This window comes from Mustelus asterias, chromosome 4, assembly GCF_964213995.1.
Source record: "Mustelus asterias chromosome 4, sMusAst1.hap1.1, whole genome shotgun sequence".
NCBI classification, from domain to species: domain Eukaryota; kingdom Metazoa; phylum Chordata; class Chondrichthyes; order Carcharhiniformes; family Triakidae; genus Mustelus; species Mustelus asterias.
In genome coordinates, this window is record NC_135804.1 from 123049385 (window position 1) to 123061196 (window position 11812).

The 11812-nt window shown below is 42.8% G+C and overlaps 1 pseudogene; it reads right to left on the reverse strand.

The window, feature by feature from the left end:
* Positions 1-3086: 3086 nt before the first annotated feature.
* Positions 3087-3254, reverse strand: LOC144493261 (U2 spliceosomal RNA; annotated as a pseudogene).
* Positions 3255-11812: the final 8558 nt, after the last annotated feature.

The following is an 11812-nucleotide window of genomic DNA, read 5'->3' on the forward strand; positions in this document are numbered from 1 at the left end:
ATCAATCTCTGCTGAATAACCTGGCCATCATAAGGGCATAGCCCTTGCCACCAGGTGTACAGAGAGTATCAGAGGAGGAAGATTAAAATGAGGAGCAAAATGGGAGGAAGCAAACAACACATCTCCTTTCTGATCCGGCTGCAATTGGCTTATGTGACTGTGGTACCAATGAGCACAGCCCTAATTCCCACTGAACGGCAGTCCCACACCTTATCACCCCTCTGGTACAGACCATCACAGTGTCCTTCTAGCTACAATGCTGAAATAAAATCCACCCAACAACACACAATGTAAACCAACCTTATCATCTAAGTCATCTAATATCCCATAAAAAAGTCAATTAATCGCCTTGCCAGCCGTGTTTCATAGATTAAAATCCCTATGGTGCAGAAGGAGGCCATTCAGCCCATTGAGTCAGCACCGACCATAATCCCACCCAGTCCTATTCCCGTAGCCCCACACATTTACCCCACTAACACCCTGGACTAGGGTCAATTTTAGCATGGCCAATCAACCTAACCCACACATCTTTGGACTGTAGGAAGAAACCTGAGCACCCGGAGGAAACCCACGCAGACATGGGGAGAATGTGCAAACTCCACACAGACAGTCTTCCGAGGCCAGAATTGAACCCGGGTCCCTGGCGCTGTGAGGCAGCAGTGCTAACCACTGTACCACCATGCCGCCCTTTCTTTTTCGTTTTGCTTCCAAGTAATACTCCTTCTATGGCAGCAGCATGGCTGAAGGAAGGCTGCTGACTTTTGTGGGGTAATGCCACCGGACTAGTAATCCAAAGGCTCAATCTAAGGCTCGGGTGTCATGGATTCAAATCCTATCATGACAGCTGGTGAAATTTTAAATTTAATTAATAAAATCTGGAATTGAAAGCTAGTCTCAGTAATGATAACTAAGAAACTATCATCAATTGTAATAAAAACCCATCTGCTTCACTAATGTCTTTTAGGGAAAGAAATTTTCCATCCTTACCTGGCCTGACCGACATGTAGCTCCAGATCCACACAGTATGTTTGACTCTTAACTGTCCCCTGAAATGGCCTAGTAAACCACCCAGTTGAGGGACAGTTATAGACAGGCAAAAAATATTTGTCTTGCCAAGATACCCAAATCACGTGAAAGAAAAAATAATCCCCTTTGACTACTGGTATCTGTAGCCATGATGGCAGCAGTCTGAACTTGCATGGCAGCAACTGCACTTCCATGGCTTCAACTGAGCTTTCACTGTCACACCCAGACTTTGAGAGGCTTCTGTTGGTGCTATTGTGGAAGTTGAAACATTGACCATCCGCATCGTGGTTGGGTGCAGATGTGAGTTGGAGATGGCCACCATTTGCGCAGTGGAAAGGATGAGCTCAAAGCATTGAGTGTAAGATTGGTGCTGAAGTCTTCGTGTTCTTTGGAAGTGGTTACAGACGTCTGGCAGGCTTAACAATGTACCAGGAATTTCTGTGTGCGCACCCATCAGCCTTTTCCTGTACACCATCCCACCAAAGTCCTCACCTAAGGGTTCTGTAGCAGAACGCATTTGCAACCTCATCCCCCTGGAAGGCTACTCTTTCCCCCTCCTCTTGCTGGAGCTATTCATGTCCAATATTTCACCGCACGCCCATTCCACCTCAACGATATCTTCTGAAGTACATGCAGTGTCAGCATGTGAGCAGTGCCTGTGAATGTCAAAGTGAGTATTGGTGTTTCCCCATCCTCTGTCTTCTTCTTTCTCCAATTCTTGCTTCTGTGTCATCACAAATAGATTAGCTGCCCAGTTTTTGTCTTGATACAGCAGTTGGCCCTTAGATAATTCAACCATGCTGGTGATGATAGGACACAGAAACTCTTTGTTCATAATGAAATATTTTCTGTAATAAGTTATCGAAGGTTATCGTCAGAGGTAGGTTTATCACTCAATCAGAAATTGGTTCCATTATTCAAATCAGCTTTTCCAATGATCAATATATAATAATGAATATGACTTCATACAATGCTCATGATAAACCTGCAAAATTTGTCCAACAGATACAAGTACGGCCACTTAATTTTCCAGCATTAGATAATTATTTTTGTTACATTTGAAGCCTGGTTGGTGCCACCTAAATAAAGTAAATTCTTCAAACCTCAAACACTATAAGACTATGAGAAAGATATTACAGAAGGAAAAGAACTGGTGTAAATGGAAGAAAACGAACTGCTAACTCAGATGGAATGTTTAATTTAGTCAAAGGAAAGGATCACATATCTTCGATATTATTCCTGAGGCTAAAACATTTACCTCAGAGTTCCAGACAGCTCGTAAGTTTACATTACAATTTATCCTCCCGTGCAATCTCCCAGTCAAGTAAAAGTAATTGGAAAAGAATGGTAAATCTATGTAAGTTACACAGAATGCCAGAAATTGTCTTTAAGGTCTCTGAGCTACATGCTAAATGGGTTTTGTAGCATAGCCCATAATTCATCTATGTTTGAAAGTTTCTTTTACAATGGCAATTGTGGCTGTTGGTATCCATTCCATATGTACATTTTGCCTTTACTTTAGGGTTTAATCTTCCAGCATGCAGATTACATATTAATTCTTTAATGTCCTCTGAGATGGTGACCTTGTACACCAATTGGTTGTAAGAAAATAAGTCAATTGCTGCATTACAAGCTGACCTTTGATGACACCACATTGTCACCATATCAGCCCCATCCTGAGAACAAGCAATAAAAAAATAGCACTTCTAAGGACAGTAAAATGGCAGAAGGTATGGTATTCATTGGTATCCATTGGTAAGATAAGAATCTGTGATTCGACCTGATAAAGCTTCCCACCTTGGGTGTGAAAAACACAATAGGTTGCTAAATCAGCATATATTCTCCATTAGGTTTGCATTAAATGCTCGAAGAGCAATGACTGGGTCTTCTTTTAAACCTGCTTAGCCAGTTCACGGTGCTGTGGCTGACAGCTTGCTACCCCTTCCTATCCATCCATTTCCCAATGCTCTGTCTGACAATGGTTTTTCTATTTTTTTCCACTCATCCAATTTCCAATGGCCTGCTTCTCTACAATTGCCTGATTCCTGTCAATTCTTTTTTATGTGTGCTCTGTTCCCAGAAATACAGCAATACCAGGTCAATGTGTGGCATGGACGGATCAAGCTCCTATTCCATCTCCCTATTCCAAATTCAACATATAGCCCCCGGATAAGGGGATGTATCAGATTTTAAACTGATAAGAACAATTTTTTAAATTTAAATTTTATTCCTTTCTTGAAGTTACAAAGCCATTGTGTCGAGTGGACAGAGCAATCCCTCAATCCATCTCCTGGCACAGTAGCTGGCACTGCTGCCTCATAGCCCTCGGGATCTGGCTTCGATTCCCGGTTTGGGTCACTGTCTGTGCGGAGTTTGCATGTTCTCCCTGTGTCTGCGTGGCTTCATTCTGGGTGCTCCAGTTTCCTCGAACTGTCTGAATGACGTGCTGGTTAGGTGCATTGACCCAAACAGGTGCCAGATTGTGGTGACTTGGGGAGTTTCACAGTAACTTCTTTGCAGTGTTAATGTAAACCTTACTTGTGACTAATAAATAAACTTTACTTTTGCTCCAAAAAAACAGTTCAAATTCAAATTGAAACCAATTCATGATCCCACAATAGAGGCATATAAGATCCAAGCTGACAAGAAAATGCATTGCACCTAATCTTAGCCTCAACATAGCCACCATTGTTGAGTCCAATGAGCTTCCTGATTGTCTTTGCCTTGCTTGAGGAACATTCTTCCAATTGGACAAGATGGGCCAAATGGCCTCCTTGTGTGCTGTAACTTTTCCATGGTTCCTATGGTTCTATTGTTCATTGAGTGATGTTGAATCAGCTGATTCAAATTTCTTTGCTTCCACGGTGAATGATGGGGCAGTTAACTGCATCTTTCAAAACTTTAACTGGGTAATTAATCTGGCTGCAAAAGACAACTTGGCCATCTGGAGGTACCAACAAAACAAGCCTGCTCCAATCGTGGCATAAATTATCGACATAATTATATCCTTTCAATTAAATAAATTAACTCAGAGTAGAGAAGATAAATGCTGTTTATATATATCAAAGGGTTAAAATTCAGCTTTCTAAAAAAAAATCATGCTGGGATTGTACAATTTTGCAATGAGTTCTGACGTGCATTTGAAGTATCAAAGTGGAATTTATACCGTTTTAAACATTAGAGAGCAAGAAGGTAGCAATTTCACTTTAAGTCTGGAGATTGTGGGTTCATGAACCACTCCAGGTTTCAGCCATATACAGTACAATACTGAAGTGTATTGCATTGTTGGAGAGACTGCATTTCAGATGAGGCATAAGCGGAGATTGGGCCTGCCTGTATCGATGAACTTAAAAAATCCCATGACATTATTTGAAGAAAAGAAAATTGGCTTGTTGCCTTTGCTCACGTAGCAACAGCACCTGGGCTTCAATAATAATTCTGCACCAGAAACATTTTAGGACATTCTAGGGATGTGATAACGTGTTACATAATGCAAACACTCTCATTTCTTTATTGCTTTTGCTGCAGAGTAACCAGGTTTTATTTACCTACATATATCTAGCTGTCACAGTAAAAAAATGTTTTTTTTTCTCCTCGGTATCATCTCTTCTTCCAAGCTAATCTTCAAACTCATTCATATGTGAATGGAAATCTGTCAGCACTGTGGATGCTCACTATTCCAGGTGGAACTGTAACTGCTTCTAAAATGTTCACCCTTATCTGTTACATCCAGAACCCGATAGCAGTTCAATGCCTATTCCTGGTGTCAGTTGCGAAAATGCACTTACTTCCATTGTCTTGTTTCTTGTTCACTCATGCAATAAGACCGCATTCAGATTAATGCACTATTGCAATCCAATGGCCAATCTAGTACATACTGGTTGCACCATGGTTAGCAAATATCTCGACTGAAGCACAATGCTTTCCCCCTGCATTTGTTTCAGTACCAAATGTACAAATGGCCCTCAGCACAATCGGATCTAACCATGACAAACAGTTTTAAAAAGAAAGAACTAGTATTTATGTGATACCTTCCTTAAGACACTAGTATCTGAATCGCAGTCACAGTTTTTTTTAATGCAGGAAATATGTCAGCCAATTTGCACAGAAATGAGCTATGACCAGATCATCTGACTTAGATTTTGCAGAGTGGGAAACATTGTCCAGAATCAAACATTAATTCCCCTACCCTTCTACAACTGGTGGGGGCAAAACTTGCCCTCCTCTTGGGAAATAAGGAAGGGCAGGTGACAGAAGTGTTAGTGAGGGATCACTTTGGGACCAGTGACCATAATTCTATTAGTTTTAAGATCACTGTGGAGAATGACTTGTCTGGCCCAAAAGTTAAAATTCTAAATTAGAACAAGGCCAATTTTGATGGTATCAGGCAGGACTTTCAACAGTTAACTGGGGGAGTCTGTGGGAAGGCAAAGGGACGTCTGGTAAGTGGGAGGCTTTCAAAAGTGTTAACCAGAGTTGAGGGTAAGCACCTTCCTCTTAGAGTGAAGGGCAAGGCTGGTAGAAGTAGGGAAGTCTGGATGACTCGGGATATTAAGGCTCTGGTCAAGAAGAATTAGGAGGAACATGACATGCATTGGCAGCTGGGATCAAGTGGATCCCTTGAAGAGTATAGATGGTGTAGGAGTAGATTTAAGAAAAAAATCAGGAGGGCAAAAAGGGAACACGAGATTGTTTTGGCAGATAAGGCAAAGGAGAATCCAAAGAGCTTCTACAAATACATAAAGGGCAAAAGAGTAACTAGGGAGAAAGTAGGACCTCTTAAGGATCAACAAGGTCATCTATGTGCGGATCCACAAGAAATAGGTGAGATCCTAAATGAATCTTTCCCATCAGTATTCACTGCTGAGAAAAGCATGGATGTTAGGGACCAAAAGAGAAAATGCTGGAAAATCTCAGCAGGTCTGTAAGGAGAGAAAAGAGCTGACATTTCGAGACCAGACGACCCTTTGTCAAAGCTAAAAGGCTTAGAAAGTGGGTGATATTTATACTGCAGGGGCAGGGTGTGAAAGATGAGTCATAGCCACAGAAACCAGGAAAACCAGCTAACAGTTGTCCACAGAGAGAATAAAGGGTGTGAATGGCCAAACGGCAGAGAAGCTATAATGAAGATGTTGGGGGAGGGGTGGGGGGGGGGGGGGGGGGAATGGTTGGGAGCGAGGTAAGATTTAGAAAAGGAGAAGCAAGGTTTCTACCCCTCCATTGCCTTCACCTGGTCCATCTCAGACACTTCCCTTCCCTTCCTTGACCTTTCTGTCTCCATTTCTAGCAATAGACTACCTACCAATATCCACTACAAGCCCACTGACTCCCATAGCTATCTGGACTACATCTCTTCAGACCCTACACCCTGTAAGGATTCCATCCCTTTCTCTCAGCTCCTTCACCTCCATCACATTTGTTCCGATGATGCTCCTTTCCAAAGTGAGTCTTCTACTATGTGGTCCTTTTGCCTCAACCGTGGATTCCCGTCTACAGTGTCAACAGAGCCCTCAACAGCGTGCAGTTCATCTCCCGTGCCATGACCCTCACCCCCTCCCCTCCCTCCCAGAACAAGGATAGAGCCCCCCGTTTTTTCACATTTCACCCCACCAGCCTCCGCATGCAATGCATAATTCTCCACCATTTTCACCAACTCCAGTGTGATACCACCACCAAACACATCTTTCCTTCACTCCCTCTGTCAGCATTCCGCAGAGACCATTCCCTCCAGGATAACCTAGTCCACTCCTCCAATATACCCAACACCTCTCCTGTCACTCATGGCACCTTCCCATGCAATCGCAGGTGTAACACCTGTCCCTTTACCTCTTCTATGCTCACCATCCAAGGTCCAAAACACTCATTCCAGATTAAGCAGTGTTTCACTTGCACCTCTTTCAATTTGGTGCATTCCATTCGCTGCTGCCAATGTGGTCTCCACTATATTGGAGAAACTAAGCATGATCGCTTAGCTGAGCACCTTCGGTCTGTGCACAATCAGGACTCTGCCTTCCTGTTGCTTGCCATTTTAACACACGATCCTGCTCCCATGCCCACATGTCTGTCCTTGGCCTGCTGCAATGTCCCACTGAAGCTCAACGCAAACTGGAGGAACAGCATCTCATCTTCCGGCTCGGCACATTACAGCCTTCTGGTCTCAACATCTAATTCAACAACTTCAGATGATTTGCTTTACTCCACCACGACCCCTTTGTTTTCATTCTATTTTATTTAAATTTTTACTGTTCTCTACCTTTTATTTCTTTATTGTCTTTCTTCATTTTTCTTCCCTCCCCCCACGCTTTCCCCCTATTTTACACCCCTTCCATTACCTTTTCTCCCCCTTTGCTTCTCCTTTTCTAAATCTTACCTCTGTCCCATCCATTTTCCTCATCCCCCCACCTCCCCCAACATCTTCATTTCAGCTTCTCTGCCGTTTGGCCATTCACACCCTTTATTCTCTCTGTGGACAGCTGTTAGCTGGTTTTCCTGGTTTCTGTGGCTATGACTCATCTTTCACTGCCTGCCCCTACAGTATAAATATCACCCACCTTCTACACCTTTTAGCTTTGACAAAGGGTCGTCTGGACTCAAAATGTCAGCTCTTTTCTCTCCTTACAGATGCTGCCAGACTTGCTGAGATTTTCCATCATTTTCTCTTTTGGTTTCAGATTCCAGCATCCACAATAATTTGCTTTTAAATGGAGGTTAGGGAATTCAGGGAAATAAATAGTGATGTCCCTCCAGGGGTGGATAATGCCTCCCCCTGGCCCCCACAGACATTGCCCCACCCCCACAACAATATTGACCCCCTTTGCCACCCAGACCGATCACATGCCCCTCCCCCCTTCCTCCCCCCACTGATCTCAGGCAGAGTGGCAGCAGACCCCCTCTTCCCCCTTACTGATCTCAGGTAGAGTGGCAGCGGACCCCCCCCCTTCCCCTCATTGATCTCAGGCAGAGTGGCAGCAGACCCCCCTTTCCCCCCACTGATCTCACGCAGAGTGGCAGTGGACCCCCCTTCCCCCCCTCCCCCCAACACCCCCCCCCCTCCCCCCCCCCCGCCCCCAAGCAGAAAGCTATGCTCGGCACCTACCTCATCACTTACTGGTGCGCCCGCATCGGACTTTTGTGGAGCATGTCTGTTTCGCGCTGATTCTGGATGGGCAAACATGGTGGTAAAGGGGGAAGTGCTGGTAAGGTTGGACGTGCAGCCCATTAAGTCAATTTAAATGAATGCAAATGCATTTAAATGGCTGTTGCGCCCATTTCGGGCATGGTCCCGATCCCGGCTATTTTCAGGCCTTGGTGAAGGTGGAATCGGTACAGAGGTGGGCGCAGATTGCGCCTGACTTTACCAAGTTTTCGTGCGCGTAAATAGGCACGCCGTGATGGTAAATTCAGGCCCTTAGAATCAAAATGGAATGATAGGGCCCTCTGAGTGAGATTTTCCAGCTGCACGTGCCTCAAGACTGGAAATTCCCACCCGTGCTCAACAAACCTTTAAATGATCTGCCAAATTTTCTAATTCACTCATGATCATTCCTGCAATGGGTGTGATGGGAAATTTTCAACTTACAGTGTGGTTTAGACTTGCAACTTTTTCCAACATTAGTGCTGCTGAGCAAATGTAGGCAGCTAAGTGAGTAGCAACAAAACGAGTTGGCAAATTTTATCTGGTTGAATACTAATTGGATCCAGTTTCCAATGATTGCTATTCTCAAACTATCTACATTAAAGTTTGTTCTGACCCCAGCTAATACTGAAGTCAAACCCCAGCGTGAAACCTGGTTTTGATAGATTCTAACTTTTATTTTTTTCGGAAAGTGAAAAGTTACTGAACAAATTCACAGGAGTCTACTGATATGCTTTTAACATAAATAATAAAATATTTATTAAACAAGAAAAAATGAACTATATTATACCAGACATAAAGCTTGGAAAGATCTCAACACAAGCACATGAAAATGGTTCAAATATTCACTATTCCTTCACCCCACCTAATCTTTACAGACACATACAAATTTGAAAAGATACAATAATTTATCATATTTATCTTATACTCTAATATTCAGGGTAAGTGTGCGGTAACTGGCAAACTATGGTCAGATACAGCAAACTCCAACTAAAATGAAAGATGTGACAAAAGCCAATTCTAAAGATTTCTCAACAACTCACCCAGACATTCATCACACTGTGTGCCAACTGGTCTCACTGAAACTCCAGCTGGAATTTCACTGCCCTGCCTGCCACGGGAATCGGAGCAGGCGAGGGGCGGAACATGGAAAGGTCCGTTGACTTTGGGCAGGATTTTACAGTTTCAGGTTGAGTGAGGCTGTAATATCCCACCCTCTGTCTTCGTCACCAATCTTCATGTTTGAAGAACATGCCTTGGAATTCTTATCATAAGTTGTTCCCACTCGGACAGTTTCGACAAGAATCCACCTCCCGCGTTTCAATCTCACCTTCTGAGATTCCTTTCTCCTGGATCTCTGAGTACACTCGCACTTCACCTTCCAAACAGATTTTCAGAACATTGGCCTTGCCAAGCAGGGCACCACTGCCCTAAATGGGTACCTTTGCCTTTCCCGCCCACAGCACAGAGTCACCAACATTTGGCTGTCTTCCTGGAACCTCAAGACATCTCTTGAGTCCACTTCCCTTCTAGTCTGCTTCCCGCAGCTCTTTCTTTTTAACTTGGAGCTGATTGTTCAGCTCATTTCTTTTAACTGATTTCTGGAACCTCTTTTTGATCCTTATCTTTGTCCCTGCCTGGGACTTTCTGGGAACTCTTTCTGTCCCACTCTCTGGTTTGAGACCTCTTCCCTGGTCCCGTCCCCATGTCCTGCTCCCTTGGACACTTTTCTCTGGCATGACGCTCTGGTTTGAGGTCACCTGACCAGCAGTTTTCACCTATTTCATTTCTTTGCTTCCTATTCCTCTGTGCATCTGCACTGCACCCGTTCCAAGCCTAAAATCGCTAAAGTGGACAAACTTAGCATGTGTGGCCATTTCCCAACTGGTGCATGCACAGATGTCCTCAGCCCACCGGGAACTCTTGATTAAGGTATGTTTTTCTTACCATGCCATAAAATGGAAACTGGCACTACGTTTTTTTTCCTATTTATTCATGGGATTTGGGCATCACCAACAGGGCCAACATTCATTATCCATCTCTAATTTAAGAGTCAACCACATTGCTGTGGATCAGGATTCATATGTAGGTCCCTCCCTAAAGAGCTTCAGTGAGACAGATATTTCTTTACAACAATCAGTAATGGTTTCATGGTCAACATCAGACTTTTAATTTCAGATACTTATTGGATCCAAATTTCACAATCAGCCATGGTAGGATTTGAACCCAGATCCCAATAGCATTACCCTGAATCACTAATCAATACCGCCACCTCTCCAGATGTCCCTACATAGATCCAGGGCATTTCCAAGATGGCTCATGGCATTAGGAAGAACGTGAGCCAACTGTCAGGTCCTTTGGATACTGAAAAGCATACTTAGCTACTGAAATATGTACATACTATTTTAATTCCGATTACATCCTCACCAGTAATTTTCCGTGTATTTGCAATGCTGACTGCTGTAAATTAGAATGTGGCCTGCAGAGCTATAGATCGTTTCTTAATTTTATATTATCCTTGGAATGGGTTCAGAAAGAATCCATCGTTATGTTTTCAAATTAAATATAAAAATACTGCTGTAATCTTCATACAAATTCATCAGGTGTTCTACTTAGATAAAATAATCAGCTTCTAGAGTGATTAATACCACAGGACAGGTTGAATTTCTTACTGTTTCTAATGGGGAGCAGGCTCACTAGCTCAGCGTGCATCTGGGTTACAGTGTGTTAGTTTTGAAATTAATAACCAAAATCTCTGTCTAGACAATAACATGCTGAGCCGTCCTTATTTAAGCTGCTATTCTCAGATCTAGTTCAATCACTAAATGCTTTAGTTGAGAGTTCATAATTTATCTGCAGCCTTATCCATTTCGGTATGGATTATTACATATTAATCTAAAAAAGATCTAATAAATATTAATGATGTTATTAGATTTGTCAATAGACCTGAAGGTTTCTGCAGCCTGCAATTTGCTTGGAGCTGCTTGCACTGGCTAATTAATCTGTCTGCAAACGTCAAGTTGGCTCCTGGAAGATTCCAGCTCCAACCAAGGCAACAGTAATTGTCTTGTGTTGAGACCAGGTTAGGAGGATTGAACCCACTCCTCTTTATTCAACTCCCTTGGTTGGTCACAACAAAAGTTCTTTTTTAAACTACTCTTTCCCGTGAATATCTTTTCCAATCCAGAAGTACTTACTTTTTTAAAGGAGCCAATCAAAGCAGGTTTTCTTGAGTTAACAATTGTGTTTATTGGTTACTGAAACCAAGAAAAAAATAATGAAAGACATGAGAACACTTACACACAACTCAGAGAAAAGAAAAGTGTGAGTCCAAATAAAAATAAAGTTAAAAGAATATGCAATTAAGATCTTTTCTTGTCCTTTAGGATTAGAATGTTGGACGTTGCAGTTTTAAAGTTAACTAGTTTCCTTTGAAATCCTGCGGTTGATCTGAAGTTCAGGTAACTGCGCAATACTGGAGACAGCTTTATCTTCAGAGAGAGTGAGCTTCTTTAAACCATTTTTTGCAGGTGACTTTGATGACTTCCCTCTCTGTTCGGCTTGGCAAAACCAATTCCTAAGCCTTCTGTCTGTATATTCAAAGAAAATAATTCAAATAACATGTCTTGCAGCCATATTAGAAGAAATAAT